This window comes from Astatotilapia calliptera, chromosome 1 (assembly GCF_964374335.1).
Source record: "Astatotilapia calliptera chromosome 1, fAstCal68.1, whole genome shotgun sequence".
Classification (NCBI taxonomy): Eukaryota; Metazoa; Chordata; class Actinopteri; order Cichliformes; family Cichlidae; genus Astatotilapia; species Astatotilapia calliptera.
Genome location: NC_137422.1, coordinates 12,996,360 through 13,015,083, shown reverse-complemented (window position 1 = coordinate 13,015,083; position 18,724 = coordinate 12,996,360). Strand labels below are relative to the sequence as shown.

Sequence of the window (18,724 nt, the reverse complement as noted above, 5' to 3'; positions counted from 1 at the left end):
GCGGGGAAGTTTCTTTGTTAAACCCTTTGTTATAATTAATAAAAAGTCAATGTTACACAGCGGAAAAGCGCAGGGGAGAGAGTGGGGAAGAAAAGTGGCGGAAAAGGAGGCGGTGAGGGAAACATATTTACTGACATCCATGGGCTGTCACCGCTCTGATTAATGGTGGCTGGAATCCCTGCCTGGTGAAAAGGTGTTGTTGGGGTGTAGAGAAAGCCCGGGCTCTGACCCAGAACTAATAGCATTCGACTTGAACAAGCTGTCCAACCTGAGAGAGTGAGTTTCTGCTGCTGCCAGTGTGCGCTGCAAAGAAGCTGAAATAACAAAAGTCAGAAATGTGGAGGGGGTAGACACTGCATCTAAGTTTACACTGCAGCCTTTGAACTTGGAACAGCTGGCCTCAATGGCGCGTGCCTGGCCTCACTTTGGTCCTAACTTAATACATGAGGAATAGTTCCTCAAGTTTTGAGCAACAAATAAAAATTTGGGATACTTGGGAATTAATCATTAGACACCATCTGAGGCTGAAAGAAAAGGTGGTTTAAATGCAATAACATGTAAACGTGTAAAGCCTGATTCTGAGAACCAGTATACAAGATTAGTTGAGAACTATACTTTTTATTGCACGGCAAAAATACATTAAGTTCACAGTTTCACAGATAGGCTGTATTGAGACATGGTGCTTAAATGTTGATTCACGTTGATTCACATCAAGTCAATTCTTTTATTATTTATTTAGCCCCAAATCACAACAACAATGGCCTTAATGAGCTTTATACACTAAGATAAAGACCATACAATAATACAGAGAAAGTCCCACGCAATCAGAGGACACCTATGAGCAAGCAATTGGTGACTGTGGGAAGGAAAAACTCTCTTTTGAAAGGAAGAAACCTTCAGCAGGACTAGGCTCAGGGAGGGGGAGTCATCAGCCAGAACTGCTTGGGGGTGAGGGGACAGGACAAAAGACATCGTGGAAGAAATGAAAAAAGTGAGTTTTAACTTTTCCAGTTATGTGATTAGACATCCAATTTTGGTTAAGCCACGACTTTGACTTTGGCCACGAGGGCTCTTTTGTATGCTGTTGACATGAAAGTAGAATGTGGGTTGTCTTGCTTAAATAAGCGAGGCTTTATTTAAGCAAGGTTACATCATCTGCATACATGGTTCAGACCTGTGCCATCCATCCTAAATGGATCATACTAATATCTGGGCTTTTTTGTTTGTTTGTTTTGCATTGTCGATTTTTAACTTATATTTTGGATGCGTTTTCCAGCATTACAGTAACTCCCACTACAGAATTGTATCTGATTTTAATGCAGTGCTCCCTGAAGGGTCACAGCGATTCATTAGTCGTGGTTTTTTTGGCCTTGAAATTTCTCTTCTTTTGATTCTTTTAATGCTGTTATGTACCGTATATAATGAAATCCTCTAACTCTCAGCTCTTTCATGTTGAGACATATTATTCTTAATTTGCTAAACAATTTGCCCTCACAATCTTCAGACTGACAAACCCCCTCCCCGTGACAGTCTTTTTGCTTGAGAAGATTCCCTACCAATTGAAATGACGTGAAAGTAGCAGCTGTGTCCTGGTTGAATTCTCTAAATGCTGAGAAATTGTGCTTCATTGCTTCCTTTCTTATGTCCTTAAGATCCCGATGAATGGGTCATCCTTTAAGAAAGAAAAGGAGATAATTAAGTTTGCCAGACTAACAAATACTGTACTTGTATTCTCTTAGTTACAAAGGCTACAATGTATTTTCCTGCAGTTGCAGTCCTGAATTCTCTTTCCTTGACCTCAGCGAGTAACATACAATGTGGAGTGTTTAGGAAAAGACAGAGAATGCAATCATTGTTTGTTTGTTTTGTTTTGTTTTTTTTGGGGGGGGGGGGGGGCTATTTAAATTCAATCTCAGCCTTGCAGGGATATTATTTTACAGTTAGATCGATGTGTTTTGAACAATGACAGCACCACAGAGTATTTTAAGTCAAACAATCTGCATGGGATTTTAGTACCTTCAGCTTTTATTTGAGGATCTTCTGTTCTTTTTCATCCTTAGATTTACTATGTTGAATCACTGCCATGTTTGCATTTCTACTTGTGTGCTGTGTGAAATTGAACTGTTCATGTTGGTCTTGGAGTTTCTTTTGCTGAGAAGCAGGAACAGAAGACTTGAGAACCAAATCAGAGTCTGTGCACGGGCTCTAAGAGCTGCGGAAATGAGAAAAACGGCAGCTGAGCTATTATATAAGGAAAATAAGTGAGCTGGTTACAGTTACAATCAATTTATGTTTGTTTAGTCCTATATTACTATCAAACTGATCCATCACCATTGTTGAAGTCTGATTTGAACGTTAGATTACAGTGTAAGGTAACGCAGTACTATATGAGGCATGACTGTGGCCAGATCTTTGACCCCAAACCCAGAACCAGTGCAGACCGCTCCTGATTTTTTCCACAAAGAAGTATTTCACACAAAGGTAACTTAACAAAGGGCATTAACAGAGCTCTGGGAGAATGCATGGGTCGTGGAGAATTGTCGACAAAGATGAGAAGCGACTGGTCCAGATTGCTTGATTTTACAGAAGCAGATGTCCAGGAGCGGTTTGGGTCCACAGGGTTATGACTGGAGTAGTGAGTATTCAGTGAGGGTCCAGATTATGAGGTTGTGGGAACAGGTGAGCATTCAGCAGCAGGTCCACTTCCACAGCCAACGAGGAGATGGAAGTGGAAGAAGAAGGAATGTTAAATTACATAATACACAAATCCTAAACAGTCAATGTGATATTTTTGTCAATCCCTTTAATTAAAACCAAAATCTGCACTTCGGTTACATGTTGATTGTTTGACCTGTCATTAAACCCGTTGCCTGTTAATCTAACCAGCTGTTGTGAGGTGTCTCACCATGATTAGGGTTTAAGGACTTGATATGGGTTAGTGTCATGAAATTTAAATTGAGCTTATAGTATTTTTTTAAAGATATTTTTGAAATTTTTACAGTAATATGAGGTAATGGGGTTGCATTTACTGTTTTTAGGAAACAGGGGAGTATTTCAGTCAGTACTATTATGTGGGGTATGATGCCACTGCCACCCCTACAGTGTAATGTTTTTGAACAAAGCACTGGGACTGTTCCATTTCTGCATTTTGTCTGAAGGCATTAAGTGAGGATTAGGACTTGGGAAGTGAAAGTAGCCGTAGCTACCTCCCTGTTCTCCTCTTAAAAAATGCCACATAAAAAGGGTCTTCGCTTCAAATAATCTGCAGCATACTTGCCAGGAACATCATCCTGCCGAGGCTGTTTCTTTGCTGAGGGTAACAGCAAGCCCAACAGCTGGGACATAATGAAGCTTTCAGGCACTTGTTCTCCCATCGTGTAGCACCAGCCCCTGTCTGCTTCCACCAGATGTTCCCTGCTTTCCTTCCAAAAGGCTCTGCTGCCAAAATGGGTACGGAAACCAGCTAACTCCACAGTCAGTTCATGATTGTAGGGTGATAGTTGGGTTAATTGCTTGTTTCGTGTCTACTGGGCGATGCCCTGCCACTTTGTTGTCATCTTGTATGTAGCTGGGAAAATTAGTTTGATGGTAACCCGAGCTGCTGTTGTCGGGCTCTTTGGTCCGGAGTCAGCTGGGAGCAGATAAACCCGATGCTATTGACTTACTTTCGGGGGAGCTGCCATTATGAATGACTATTGTCTGAGTTTTGATGGAGGACGTGTCACTGTGTGTCCTAAAAAGCACACAGTCCTCTTTGCCACCAAATCAAATGAAGATGTTAGGGGGACATGGGTGTGACTGAGCACTGATCAGATGCTGCTCACCTCCTCGGAAAACTCGGGAATATCTCTTCACCAACCGCACAGTTGTATGCTCAGGAATCTACCTGCAATGAAAAAGAGGCCTCTGAAACCTTATTAGAGGTTCAAACAAGTTTATATCTGCACGTGTTTGGACATTAGCAAGCTCTATATGCAAACAACCAAATTTCAGGTTGAAGAATTGGTCGAAATGTATGGCTAGTTTCAACTCAATGCCTTCTGAAGTAACAAAAACACAATTCTGTTCCCTTTTGTGCCTGGGTGTGCCGTTCTGCAGTGCATTTCCTGTTAATTGCTTCGTCTGATGTAACCCTTGCCAGTGGAATCATGTTGCAGGCTCACAGAATTAATTGAGACTAGATGTTACATATGTAATTAAATGAACTCGTATCATTTATGCTTCGCTCGGTTCCTGTTAAACCGGTAGCACTCGAACCTCGCTTTTCTTTGGGGCAAATGAAGAAATCTCTATGGGCCATCCTGTCACTGATCAATGCACATTTAGATGTTTAACATCTGGCAAGCCACTGGAAAGTGGCTTCTATGGCAACACTGCGTTGCCATCATCCTCCCATCATTAGCTTTCACCATTGCCCCAGGGTTCATAATGTCGTTAGAGATGCAGAAAAGTGGCGTTACATGGCGTTTCCCAGCTCCTTTTATTGAAGAAGCCTGCTATGCAGCCTGCTTGTCCTATTCCATGGACACCACAGGGAAATAAGACATGACGAGAGCGCACAGACGCGAGGTTTAAAATTTCCTGCATCAAATCTATTTTTTGGGGTGGGGGTGGTGGATTTGGCAAACAAACGGGGTCACACAAGCTCGTGGAAAAAGCTTTTACTGCAATGCTGTAATTTCTGAGGGTGCTTATGGAAAGTGGACTATAAAGGATTTGATGTTGTTGACCCTGTTGGCGCGTGCAAAGATCAGTTCTGTAGATTTTCGGTCCCTCTTTTACACCCAGAGCCTCGGTCCTCTACATTTCCTACTATCTGCCCATCGCTGCACTAGTTTTAATCGAATGTGCAGTCAAAATGATCAGCCACAACGACTGAAATTATGTAGTTGTAATTACAAACAGATGGGAGGCTTTATTTGCACTTAAGGCGGTGGTGTGCATGGGAAATGCAGTGTGAACAAGAATAATTAAGAAGTTAAAGTCCTGTTTTTGTTTTTTTTGTGGGGGTTTTTCCCCAAGTTGTGTTTAAATATCAACACTACGATGTACATTTGTTTTAAATTAACAGTATATTAATGCTTGACCTGGAGCAGCCCTCACCTTCAAGCCTTTACTGAGAAGATATAGATTTTTATTCTATTTATATATTTATTTTCTGAGACTTCAGTGTGTTTATTTGTTTTGGAGGAAAGCAGTGTGTTAAAGTTGTGGTGCCCCATGCAGGAGATGCTTCCTGATACCTGAGGACTCACTGGGGAGGAGAAAGCAACTCATCAATCGAGTCACATATCACTTTCTGCTTTGTGGCCTCTTTGTGGCGCATATAAAACACTGTCACACAATGGGCACTGCTAACATTTAATATAACGACAAGTTAGACAAATGCATGCTCATTTTGCTCCTTTATGTGGAACTCTCAGGGTTGGCCTTATCTTATGCGGTGTAAAGAACACTGCAAACTCTAGAGGCTGCTAGTGGACTTCAGACTGCATTCAACCTATTAATGAGAGCAATTATCAATTAACTTAAAACGGGCCATTTTTAATCGTTAATTTGGATTATGTGCACACATGTTTTGTGGAGCCATATGGAGCACTTCGTATTTTCTAAACATTCGGATATCTTAATTATGCAGCTTTGTTTCGGAGTGCTTTAGAGTAGCTGCTTCATTGCTCAGACTCCAACTGTTTGCAGTTCACTTGCTGTCTGTGTACAACAGAGGTCACCAGAGGCTGCTCCTGCACGTGAAACCGGCACATCTGCTACGTCTTGAGCTGTGAACCGAAGTTCCCAAAATGTGTCGCAGTTGTGTTTGTTTGTTGTGTAGTGTGTGGGGTTTTTTCCCCCTTCAGCTACCATTCTGATTCAGCAAACCTGCAAGCGCAAGACTGCTTTATTTACGATGCTTGATTTTTATGTATGACAGTTTTGCTGAGAAGAAGAAGAAGAAGAGGAAGAAGGGAAAATGTTCCTCCTCCCCGTCACCCCCGTGTTTCCCCTTATTGATTTTGGAGCTTGGTTGATGTGACTCCGCGCCAGAAGTGTCACTTAGATGAATCACTGTTAGCCCAAGCTGGCACAGCTCAGCACTGGTGACAGAAGGAAGAATTCCACGTGGATCAAATAAATACAGATGTGAAGTAATTAGATGTATTCCCAAGAAGACCATCGCGGGGATGTTAAAGATGGTAGGGATCAGCATTCCCACCATGGTAGCTTTTATCAGTTTAAACAGGAGCAGGAACTAACTGGGTCACAGCCCAGGAGCTGACTTTTATGTTGGAGGGTTTAGCAATAGAGGTGGGCGGATCCATCCTATTATCGATACTAATGCTGCTATTGGTACTGAATCGATAATAATAACGCGATAGGATCAATACTGTTTTTATCCTCTAATTTCAATCTTTAGCCCAATGAACTGTGTTAAAATAATTATTGAAAATGACAAAATATACCCCGAGATCATAATTTAGAGTAGCACAGCACTGGTTAGCAATGAACGGGCTTTCAAATTTGTCATATTAAGCAAACATTATGTTAACAAATCAAAAAGTTTGTTATGGAAAAAGTATAAAAGCATAACTACAGCTCACGAATTAGTATTGTATTGCTAAACCTGGCTTTATATTGAGTTTTTTTCACTGATGGCTACATTTAACCTTGATTCAAATAATATGAGACAGACTCTTATATTTAATTATTTTTTTTTAACAGAGTCATCCTGCAGGGCCTGACAGAAAGGAACAAAACACATTAAAACGCGTCAAACTCTAGGAAATGTCATTGTAAAGAGAAAGATATGGACCTGTACCCAGCCTACGTATGGCATTTCTATAAAGTCAAACAAAGGCCGTAATCAATTAGATTCCAAGAATGAAGCAAAGTACAGTATCCTGATGGCCCTGAACAGATTGGATTTAGAGGAAAAATGCTATTGCTTTGGTGCGCTGTAATATTGTGAACGGGGCACCGCATCTGGGGTCGGGTGGGGGCCCTCCACCAATTTATGTAAAACACACTTTGATCTTCAACCTAAAAACACATTTGAGAAAATCGCTGCTTTTAGTGCAGCATCTCATAACAAAGGCGGTGTACATTTGCCACATAATACTGCCATTACAATTAATGCCACATCCCTGTGAAATTGAACCCCACTTTTTTTTCTTTTTTTATTCCTCCTCTCGCAATTATAGGCCCCTTCAGGAGGGGACGTATTTATGTCCGGCAGTTAGCAATGCATTGATTTAATACGTTTCTAATCAGGACATGCAGCTCCGGGGCCTAAAATGTTAATTTTTCCTGCTGCTTACAAAGTAGCCTTTGATTTTCTGTCATGCCAGTAATTACAGCATTTTGCCACTAGACAGGGGGAGAGCTTTGTCTCGTCTAATTATGAGGTAATCATTGCTGTAGTGCCAGCATGTTGTTCTCACCTTTTTTTTTTTTTTTGTTAATACTATTTTGATTTTATTTTTACAGCTTCCAGCTATTACCTTCCCTTCACTGTGACACAGTTAAGACTGTGTGTGTGTGTGTGTGTGTGTGTGTGTGTGTGTGAGTGAGTGAGAGAGTGTATATCTGGAGTGTAGTAGCCTAGTGACTGTAATTGTTGTGGTATGGGTGCTGTTAATTACTGGAGTAAACGGTTGAATCACGGCCAGGGCCCTTTGTGGCTGCAGAGTGGCGGGCAGCAGAGGAGAGAGACAGAGGGCTGGAAAATTGTTTTTACCATCTGGGGACCGAGGGATAGAGAAGGGGAAGCAGAAAGGAGGAAAGTGGGAACAGCAGCAGACAGAAAGGCCCAATTGGTGGCCAGAGCCTAAGGGTCTGGGGGTCCATATGGAAGGCAACACTTTGCCTTGCACTTTATTGCACACCTTGCTGTTTTAATCAATGGCAAGCCTGTTCACAGAGCCTAAAGCTGCAGTGGTTGTTTCTCATTGTCATAGCACTGCTTCCACTTTTCCTGCTCCACTACGCCCCAGCACGCCTTACCAAATCTCCGAGGAGCTGTGCGGCAGCACTTTCCAGGTCTCTCTCTCTCTCCAGAAGTGAGAAATGTTTGCACTTTGTGTGAGGTTAAAGCTCCTCTTTGGTAATGATGATTTGATACGCTTTAGGCTCCTGCCTGTGCAGCTCTAATTTCCCAGCAAAGCGGGATAAGAACGGAGACGCCCGCTGCGCTTGGAGTCGTTTCTTAAAATGGACGACACCATTCCATCTGAATTCCATTTGAGTGCTGAACATAATGGGATTAGGCTACAAAAGGCGGCGAGACAGTGGGATATGTGCTAATAACGCCATAAAAGTGCCAGTCAGCATGGGCTGGCTCCCTTGAAACCCCACACCGGTTGGAGGCAGTTTAAGCACGTGGTGAGGGATAAAGGCCTGCGTGGGGGGTTGAGTGTTTTATTTTATTACAGAACTCTTGCAGGAACATCAATATTGTATTAAATTAGTTCACTTTTGTGAAAAAAAAAACAAAACCCCAGCACACACAGAAAACAGGTGAAAGGTGTTTCTCTAAAGTAGACCCAGTGTGTTACCAGGAGCATCTGATATTGTATAATTACTGTAAAGGACATTCAAATGCAGATTCCCTCTGTTTGAGCTGAGCAACTCCACACTTCAGCATATATCCCTGCATAATACTGGAGTCTAGAAAACCTCAGCTGGTCAGTAAACTGGTCGGGTTAGATTTCTTTTTTTCAAATATAATGTCGCGTTACTGTAATATAATCACTTAAATCAGGTAATGAGTAAAGTAACAGATTACTATTAAAAAGAGAAATTAGATAACTGACAGGACTTAGTGCTGCTGAATCTTTGATTTTATTTTATTTTTTGCTGTGTTTTACTTGCATCTATTTGTGAGTGTAAACAAAAAAAAATGTTATTTTATTTTATATGCTGGAATATGCAGAAAATAGGTTTAAATGTTAAACAATTTCTTCAATCAAAGACTGTTGCACATAATTTAATTTTTGCTTGATGTAATGTGCATACAGTTAAAAGATTAAAACTAATAAAACAAGTTTTTAAAAAGAGACTTTTTCATTTGATTATTTGATTTTATATGATGGATTATGCAGAAAAAATACAATATTGATTTGTAACTATTCAGCTTGTGTATCATGTTGTTAAAAAGTAACTAAGTAATAAAGTAACTAATTACTTTTGAAAATAAGTAATCAGTAAAGTAACTGGAGAAGTAATCATTAATTAGTAACTAATTACTGTTTTCAAGTAACTTGACCAACACTGGTTGTCAGTTTATTTTGTTTTAACGTTGTAAACTCATGAAAGGGAATCACACTAATGACTCCAAACTTTTGAAAATGGCAGCAAAAACATGTAGAGCCTGGATCCTGTTCAGCTGTCAACACGTTTCCTCTGCAGCAACAAAAGAGACTGCAACAAGGGGAGGTGTTTGTGGCAAAAACACCTATTCAACTTTCCAAAACTGCGTTGGTGGGAGATGCATTAACAACATTTTAGCTTAAAACTGATTCCATTGGTGTGGGTAACTGAGACCCTGTTTACATGTAGATGATGAGGTCACAAGTTGAAAGTTAAGTTAAGAAACTGGCAGCCTTTTACTTTAAGACAGGGATGCCAAACACATGGCCTGGGGGCCAGAATCGGCCCGGCAAAGACTCCAATCCAACCCAGTGCACCACTTTGGAAAATGTGAAGGAGGGCAAGGAGGACTTTTGACTTTTAACTCTAACTCTACTCTTTTCTGTTAAATGTAAATGTCTTCATGCGGACAGAAAAGGAGAGTTTCACTGTTCTGGCTCACCTCAGAGCGGTGTGCTGTATGTGGCCCATGATGTTAAATGAGTTTGATATCCCAGCTTTAAGTCTTTAAGGATTTACCCCCATATAATTTCAATAATAGGATAAACTAACAGAGTTTACGTAGAGGTAAAAAAAACAACATTTTTTGTAACCAGGCTGTAAACATGCTTGCAATATTAACATGAGAGTGTGAGGAGACCGACTGTGTTTTGAGAGCTCGAATCGCGCTGGATCTTTCACTCTTGATCATATTACCTGGGAGGCATCTTAAAATTAAACATCAGAGATAGAAGTTTTATTGAGGCTTAGCTTTTAAAAATGTTTGAAATAACCTACATTTTATCTACCCTGTGGAGAGACTGCCTTTTTTGCGCACAACAAACCAAATCATCCCTAAGAATGCTGACTGGCGTGTGCCGACACAGCTGCATGATATCATCCAGATGTCTGCATTGTGCAATTAACAGCATGTTCAATGGAAACAGTCCCGCATTATGTTTTCCCTACAGAAGTCAGACTGCAACAGGCTGCACTGACACCATTGCTGCTGTTTGGCTCTTTCTATTACACCCTCTGTCGTTACTTGGATTTGTGATTAAATTTAGCAAAGTGCTGCCGATAGCCGAATTGTCCAGCCACTCTCAATTACTGTCTGGGGAAGGTACCTGAGAAAGCTTAACACAGCAATTAACAACTTAATTAAGTGCCACAGCCATTGTGGCATTTCTGGAGCCATGCAACAAGGGGCATATTGATTGCAGGGGATTGCCAGTTGGTCCCCAATTGATCGCCCAATCGATTGGCTTGGATAGGCACTCCTCAGTGACTCAGGGAAAGGAGTTGGTGTGTGTTGTGTGTTTTGTCTCAGAGGAAGTAGCCGTCATGCCACTGCATGACACACTGATAATGACCTGCCAGACTGGCTGCGTGGCCCCTACCGATCCCCCTGAGTGCAACACACGTGTCTGGTGTCAATCATTCACTCGCTCACTCACTGTCTCTCTCGCTCTTTCACATAAACACACACAAACCGAGGCCTTGGGTCTCTGCCTGAATCCTAAGTAACATCTGCAGTCTATTCATTCTAAATACACCTGACAGGGATGCAGTGACACAAGCGCAGGCATAGCAGAATGGATTGAAAACACTAGATACAGGTATGATACCTGAAATCACAGATACATGTTACTATTAATTTCTATTGGGATGTTCAGATTATGATTAAAATTAGGTCAGAATATCAGAGGCTTTTCAGTAAAAAAAAAAAAGATCCAATGGATTCTGTTGGAAGAGTAAAAACAAGCAAAAAATGACTGAACAAGGATGCACCAGCCAGCCTGCACACATTCACACAGATCCAGTGCTCCCCGGGGAGCAGTTGGGATGCAGGATGGGGGCTGGATGTTAGTGAGGGGTGAGGGGGAGGGTGAAGTGGTGGTAAGATGTCAAATAAAATGTCATCTCTTATTGTGTCAATGAAGTAATTCCCTTTTAAAGGCTTGACCCTTCGACCCTGGAGGAGCTCGGCCAATTGCCCAGTGCAGCCATGAGGTGATAACAAATGACTCAAGCGAAGGGGGATGGAGGGGGGTGCACGGTGCGCAATGCTGGACTCACCCCGGGCCGGTCTCGCCAAAGAGAGGATGTGTCCGAATCAATTACAAACCACTTACTCTTTCAGAATCACTCATCCTACAATTTGGTTAATCTACAGAATGTAAAATGCCTTTTTATTATTATTATTATTTTTAAATGATTATTGAACCATTTTATTTTCTTGGGTAACTCTTGGGTAAGGTCCTACTAATTAGCAAGCACCCTTTCAGTTGAACCTCATAACACTCTGTGCATTAGTAGTTTCTCATTTTGCCACTGGGGGGCAGTATTATATGGATGAACTTGAAGGCTGCAACCATTGAAAAACTCTAATTCCTGCTTTGGGACTATGCAGCCATGCTCTGTGGATGGTCGTACAACACGCGCTGTAATGTTACTCGATTTTGAGTGAAAAAAGTGTGTGTGTGTGTGTGTGTGTGTGTGTGTGTGTGTGTGTGTGTGTGTGTGTGTGTGTGTGTGTGTGTGTGTGTATTTGTGCATGTCAGAGTGGTTGACAGGCTCAGCTCTGCCCGTACCCGCTGCGGTTCCGAGGTGCTCAACTTATGACCTGTAATTACATTGCTACTTTGCTCTCAAATCTCAATAGAGCAGGTTGGTCTCAGACACTTCAATTACCAGTCCTCAATACCTTGCTCTCACATTCCCAGCAAAATCATAATGATAATCCAGGGAATGGACTGATCCAAAGTTTATTGCACATAACATGGAGAGAAAGAGACAAAAGATATGTTGCAATTAAACAGCAAAGAAAAAAAAGGATATAGGTGTTATTCTTATTGTACGGTTTTCCTAGTTATTGTTAAGCATGATTTTCAGGGGGGAAAAAAGACCTGTAACCCCTCTTCACAGATTTGTAAATTCTAGTATCCATTTAAACAGGAAGACTTTTCAATACTTAAAGAAGCGCTTGTGAAAACAGCACGGCAAGGCCAACAACAATACCCCCCACATGTCCCACAGATTCTTTGGAAGCGGTCTGCATCAATTTGCATTCAAACTTGTTGTAAAATAGAGAAGAGCAAAAGATCTATCTATTGGGGCACATTTGAAGGTTGGGTCCAGGTCGCATATGTTTGCCCTTGCATAGTTCTGGCACATTGTGGTGTAACGGAGCCTCAGCTGCAGGATTGCAATTTTTAATGAAAAAGTGGGGGCCCCCCACATCCAGGTAAGACCCCTGGAGGTTGTATTTCCAGGGCTTTGTTGTAACCCACAATGAGGCTGTGTGGACGAGCGCACGCATGTACACACACAGACACACGCGTTCGCGCTCACGCACGCAGATTTAACCCAACAATGATGATGGCTACAGCAGTGGCTGATAAACACTCATGTATTTCCCTGAAAAAAAGCACATTTTGGATGTATCCTTGATCATCTGAAAGACTCTATCAGACATTAAATATTAAATGTCTCCAAACTTTCATTAAGTATATGAGGAAACAGCTGAGGTTATTAAATGCCCACCAAATACAACTTTAGAAATGAAAGAATCGCTGTATTTTTTATTTTTTGGTGAAAACATGAAACAGGCAGTCAGATATTTTAAGGTTCTTTGTGGGCATTCTTTGCAGATCAAGGACAGTCTTATTGCTATTACCTATAAAATATTTAAATATTTTCTCAGTGGCATAATTATAGTCATTTTTTGTACTCATTTAGGCTTAGTTCAAACATCTTCAGTGGATTTCATCTGTTATGGTGAATGGTACAAAATGAATCTGTGTTACTGAGCACTGATTTAAGCTTACAGATAGACGTACTTTACCGTATGTATGAGATCACATGTATCCAAGACGCATCTCTGAGTTTCACCTGCAATAGAAAAAAAAATGCAAGGAAGCTCATCAGTCAATGAGCCATTGAAAGTGTTTGCTCAGCTGTTCAACTGGACGGCTGATCCTAACGGCCTGAAATAGTCTGCCTGGAAAAAAAAAGTGCAAATTACTGGCAAGCATAGCAGTGGTATAATCTGTCTTGCGTCTTATAAGAAACTGAGCTCAAATCTGTGCTCTTGTTTCCAGCCAGCTGTTTATTACCATGCGGGACTTACACACACACACAGAAACACACAGAAACAAACACAGATCTTATCTCAGCAGAAAGATTATATTCCTATCATGAGCCAACTCCCCCCCCCAAACAAACAAACACAGGGAGTTTTTTGGACATCCTGATACTAAGGAATTACAGTAATCCAGAAGCAATAAATGCATAACTAGTATATGTACGATTGTGCAAGACAGCAATCGTACATATTTATTTTTACACATGAATCTCCCCTTTGCACATCGGAAGCCACGATGGGCCAGAAAACACACAGAAATGTTTTTAAGGATGGTAACACTGAACACTTTCACTCACAATAACAGAGCAGACGTCCCTCTTTATGTGGGACAGCACAGCATTTGTATTGCTTGTCCCTTCCGTCCCACTTCTAGAGACTATGTCCCACATTTTTGCCGGCTCTCAAGGACGTGCACTTTTCTAAAGTCTGGATTGCATCAAATGCATGCAAAGGGACGGCTTTTTATTAGCCTGTGTAATGCTATGACCATTTGTGAAATTTAAGAGTTACCAAAGAATCACAAGCTTTGCAGATTTTGGCAAATATGATGAAAATTACCACAAAGAAAATAACTCAGCAGTATATGTGCATAGTAATAATGTTTTTCTCTTTTTTTGCTAGTTATTTTTATTTGTTATTTTTCAGTTTTGCACAGGAAAAAAATGTGTGACACACAGTGCATGTGTGCCACAACTATAACCTGATATTTATGGTCATAGTTATTGCGTAGAATTAGTAGAACAATAGAATTCATAAAATAATCAGATATGGTTCATAAAAGTTGTACTAACATCTGGATGAAACACAAAGACTGTCAATAAAAACGATAGTGAAATGAGAAAATATGAAGACTAATAAAACCATGAGAACAAACTTCAGCTTCATTGTATTCTTATTGTATTTACTTAGCAAAAGAATTATGAAGCTACATTCAGATATAACATATTTAACCACCTGTAGCACAGTTAATGCATGCTACTTTGTCCCCAGTCAAATAATGTTAAAGATGTTTATTAATTTTTATGTTACAGGCAGTAATGCATTAGTCACCTGGCAGGAAGGGCCAGCACACACACCAATGTCACTACAGCTTTCCACTGATTCACCACAGTATTGGGTTTGTCATCTGCTGTGAACGACTAGTATTAAGTGAGTGACAATGGCCCACTTGACATGTTGTCAGTGCACATACTGTTAGCACAATAACATGTTAATATGAATTTGATTTGATTCTACCAAGAAATGTTTTCCAATCGTGGCAGGTCATAAGTCAGGTTAGAGACTATTTTTGAAAATTAAATTAATTACTGAGCTTTCAATTGCTCATACACAGACAGTAAAGGCACTTAGAGATATTATTCAGTGTGAGCACAAAACCAAACCAATGAATTTATCATTTTCATCGTAGCATTTATTTCCTTTGTTACTTTCATTGCTTAGTTCAATGCGTCGGTCTTTATATGACACATGCTCGCTCGCCGTGATGAGTTCTTTCACACAACAAAGGTCAGAGGCATCACTTACAGAAAGAGAAGGACCCCCACAAACACTCAGTTGCTCCTCTATCAATTATTGAGCCGCAGTTGTCAGTTGAAAAGCCAGCCAGACTTTCCGTTGATCTATTTGATGAATATTTCAGCTGACAAACCGGCCACCTGACACTCCTCACCAGAGCAATGTGTGGTTAGAGAGAGGTCACGCGTTCTGGCCACAGTCATGCACATGTGCATGCACATGTATATACAGTTACAGTGTAGCTGTTGTTGCTATTCTATTGTGAATGCTTTTAGTTACTGTTTGTTTACATTACTTTCCCCCCAGAACTCTCTGTGGTGGTATCTGTGTTGACTACAAACAAACAAAAATAACATGTTTCCTTAATATATATGTGGACACTACACGTTGGAGGAAAATGCTACTATAGCCTGAACGATATAGGATTTTTCGGCCCGATACCAACATTTGCAAATATTTATTTACTTTTTCACACTCCCCTCGACTCTGCTTGAATCAGCTAGTTATTTTTTAGCATTCCCAAAAGGAAAGTTTCAATGTACAATGTACTCCGGTGGACTAACTATGCAAAGTAAACTTTATGCAATGTCGACACTTAACATGATGAAGGGTGTCATCTAGACTGGCAAACAGCTAATATTGGCCAATATTATCATCATTATCAGACGATATCCATCCATCCTCAAGTTCCTCTCTCAGCCCTTGGTATTTTTCCAGCTTTTCTTGTTTTTTCTTGTTAATTTTGCTATCACTTGGTATATCTGCATCTGATATGGCCGTCTGCCTCTGCTTGTCTACCACTACCACGTCAGGTTGTTCTTCCAGGCCATACTTGGCACAAATGTTCCGATGCCGGCCACTTGGTTATGGCATTCCATGTATGCCCTTCCTGCTAGCATCTTGCACCCTGCTGTTATATAGTGGATTGACTCAGGGGCATCTTTACACAGCCTGCCAGGTGTGATAGACCCCAGCCTCTATGGATCTTGTGCTGAGAGCTTGTTCTGCCATGATTTGTTCCTCTGTGTTGTCTTTCAGTCCAGCTTTGTCCAGCCACTGGTAGGACTTCTGGATGTCAGCCACGTCTTCTGTCTGCTGATCACACTGTACACACTGTGCAGGAGCCTGTCCTTCCATGATGCTTCTTCTCTTGCTCCTCTTCTACTGGCTCTGACACTCACTAGTCCCCGGCCACCTTTCTGCTTAGGGTACGGTCTCAGGGTGCTGGATTTTCGGTGAAACCCTCCATGCATGGTAAGGAGCTTCCTTGTCTTGACATTAATGGCTTCTATCTCTTCCTTTGGTCAGCTTCTTATCCCATCGGGGTATCTGTGTTGATTGATCAGGTCTTGTTGTTTCCATTCTGCTGATTTCTCAGGACTTGCCTTAATCTCTGCAGGTACTTGGTAGTTGCAGCTTTCCTAGCGGCCTCCTCGTAATTCCCAGATATTCGTAGCTGTCCTCAGTGTCCCCTCTGACTACCTTCCCTCTTTTTGTTACTTTCCGATCCCACTTCTCCAGTTCAAACGGCATTCCCATCCATATGGACTTTTATTTTAGACTTCACCAACCACTGCTTTATTATTCAATGCAGAACACAGATATCTCTTTGCTTGAAGGAAGATACTGATCATTGTAAATAAAATAACATTATAGGTAATCCATGCTGATATTTTATTTTGAGGTTTACTGAAGAACAGAGTAAAATAGTGATGGGTTTCCTGGTGAGTTTGCACAGGGAACACTCAGGATATTTTCATCTAAAATTTTGGGACAATCAAATTCCTAGGATGAAACTGCCAGCTCACTACAAGAATGTTACATGAAAGGGAAACGATTCACCACTTTGAGCATTTTTAATTAAAAAAAGAAAAGTCATATTTTGCATTCAATATAATGATTTGACCACAGCATGAAAGAAAAGCCAAGAGAGCTTGGATGAACTAGTGATGTGTTATTTATGTGGGGCTCAGCTCAGATGCTACCTCACTAAAGGAGACATACCCCATAAATTTTTCTGTGGCCACTATGAGCAGGTCAGGAAGGCACCAATATTTCCTCTTTATTAGAAACAACAGAAACAACATACAGCCATAAAAGGGGCCCTCTGAGGTGAATCTGAAAGACTGGAAATGGCAAGAAAAGTATGCAGTTCGAGGAGCTGAAAGGTAGTCACACAACCCATTTCTCTCCAGTCAGTTCATACGCATCTTGGTGCATTTCCTCATAACTCTTCCACCAGTGACTCACAAAGTCCTCGTGCTTCATCACAGGTCAACTTGGAGATGAACTTTAAAGGAAGAGGTAACAAATGATCACAGCCTCTCGGGCAATTCATATCTGCTGAAGTGCCATAACCGTCTACGTATCCTGACCTCAATTTGGAGGCTGCGTGTTGTGAAGGCCCATCTGAGTGAGATGGTATCGATCTGAGCGGGGGCTCTGGCAGCATCAATAAACAACAGGCTTCAGGCTTCAAGGCTGAGGAGACACATCTCTATTTCAGCTGGAGGGTTTGCATCTGGATACCTGAGTTGGGACGTGGCCCTGGAACAGATGGTGGGACATGTTTTTCTTGCTGAGCTCACAGCTCACATTTGTGAGACCAAGCCAGTGATATTTAGCCCACCCTGCTGGATCTATGAAGGTAAATAAGGCCCCAAACTACAAGCTCACATTTTTTACTCTAAATAATTACGAATTAAGTTTAAGGGGCACATTAGATATAGAAAGATACCAAGTAGCAGCCAATATAGCAGAGAACGATCAATGCTTAATGGGTAGACAAATAGCATTTCAAGATCTTCTATATCAGCATTACAGTGAGAGACGACGGTGCTGACTTTGGCTCGTTAATCAATAAACACAACGAGCCGCCCAATATGTTTGACACGGACTAATGAAATAATAATCATCAAGAGAAAAAGAGGATGTGAACAAAGGCTGCATTTCTTAATAAACAGAAGAAAACAAAACTAAAGTGAAAGGAATTTGGCGGTCCTGCCAGGCAGTTTTGTTGCTGTCTTGTTTACTTGCTTTTCCCTCTTTGCTGAGAAAGTTAAATAAGTGTGCTTCATATATTTAGAGTCAAACTGAGCTCTCTTTGCGCTAAGCAGCTTGTCAATAGCAAGAAAAGAGGCATGGAGCGAAAGAGGAGGCCTGATAAAACGGCTTTTAATTACCAGACAGTGAATGTTGGCCTTCCTCGTCCACTTTCCCCTCCCAGCTAAGCCAGGAGTTTGATTTCTGATAATGCGGATTGCTGACTGGGCTTCATCCTAGTTGTCCCTAAAGCAGAAGGATCTAACGTCACGTCCTGGGAGAGCACGTCTGACAAAGTGCCATATAGATCCTCTGCTTTTCATCAGAAGTCAGTGCTGGTCGAGGCATTAATCCGAGTGCTTGATGGCCTTGCTTGTGTTTCCCCTTTTGTATCCAGTTGCAATTAGGCGGAGTAATAATTTCAAGCATTGCATGGAAATCAGTGGGTCTTTAACCTAATTGTTGGTACAGGTGTAAGATCAGGAAGGATCAATGCAATGAACTCGTAACATCCCTCTGGGAGTGTTTTTTAAAGGTTCAAGTACAGACAATTAAATAAATATATGGTAGATTCAGTGTTTTACATTTCCTTTTCTTTTTAAGTGAGATGGTAATCACTGATAGAGGAGTTCATCCTCAGGCCAATATGGGATGGAGACATTTTTTGTAAGAGCCAAT

At 41.2% G+C, this 18,724-nt stretch overlaps 1 long non-coding RNA gene across 1 annotated transcript; it reads right to left on the bottom strand.

Moving 5' to 3' along the window:
* Positions 1–16,664: 16,664 nt before the first annotated feature.
* LOC113019507 (uncharacterized) lies at positions 16,665–18,387 on the bottom strand. Its single transcript, XR_003272031.2, has 3 exons — positions 18,187–18,387; positions 17,380–17,551; positions 16,665–17,294 (listed from the first exon to the last, which is right to left on the bottom strand). It is a non-coding gene; the product is annotated as an uncharacterized LOC113019507 (long non-coding RNA).
* Positions 18,388–18,724: the final 337 nt, after the last annotated feature.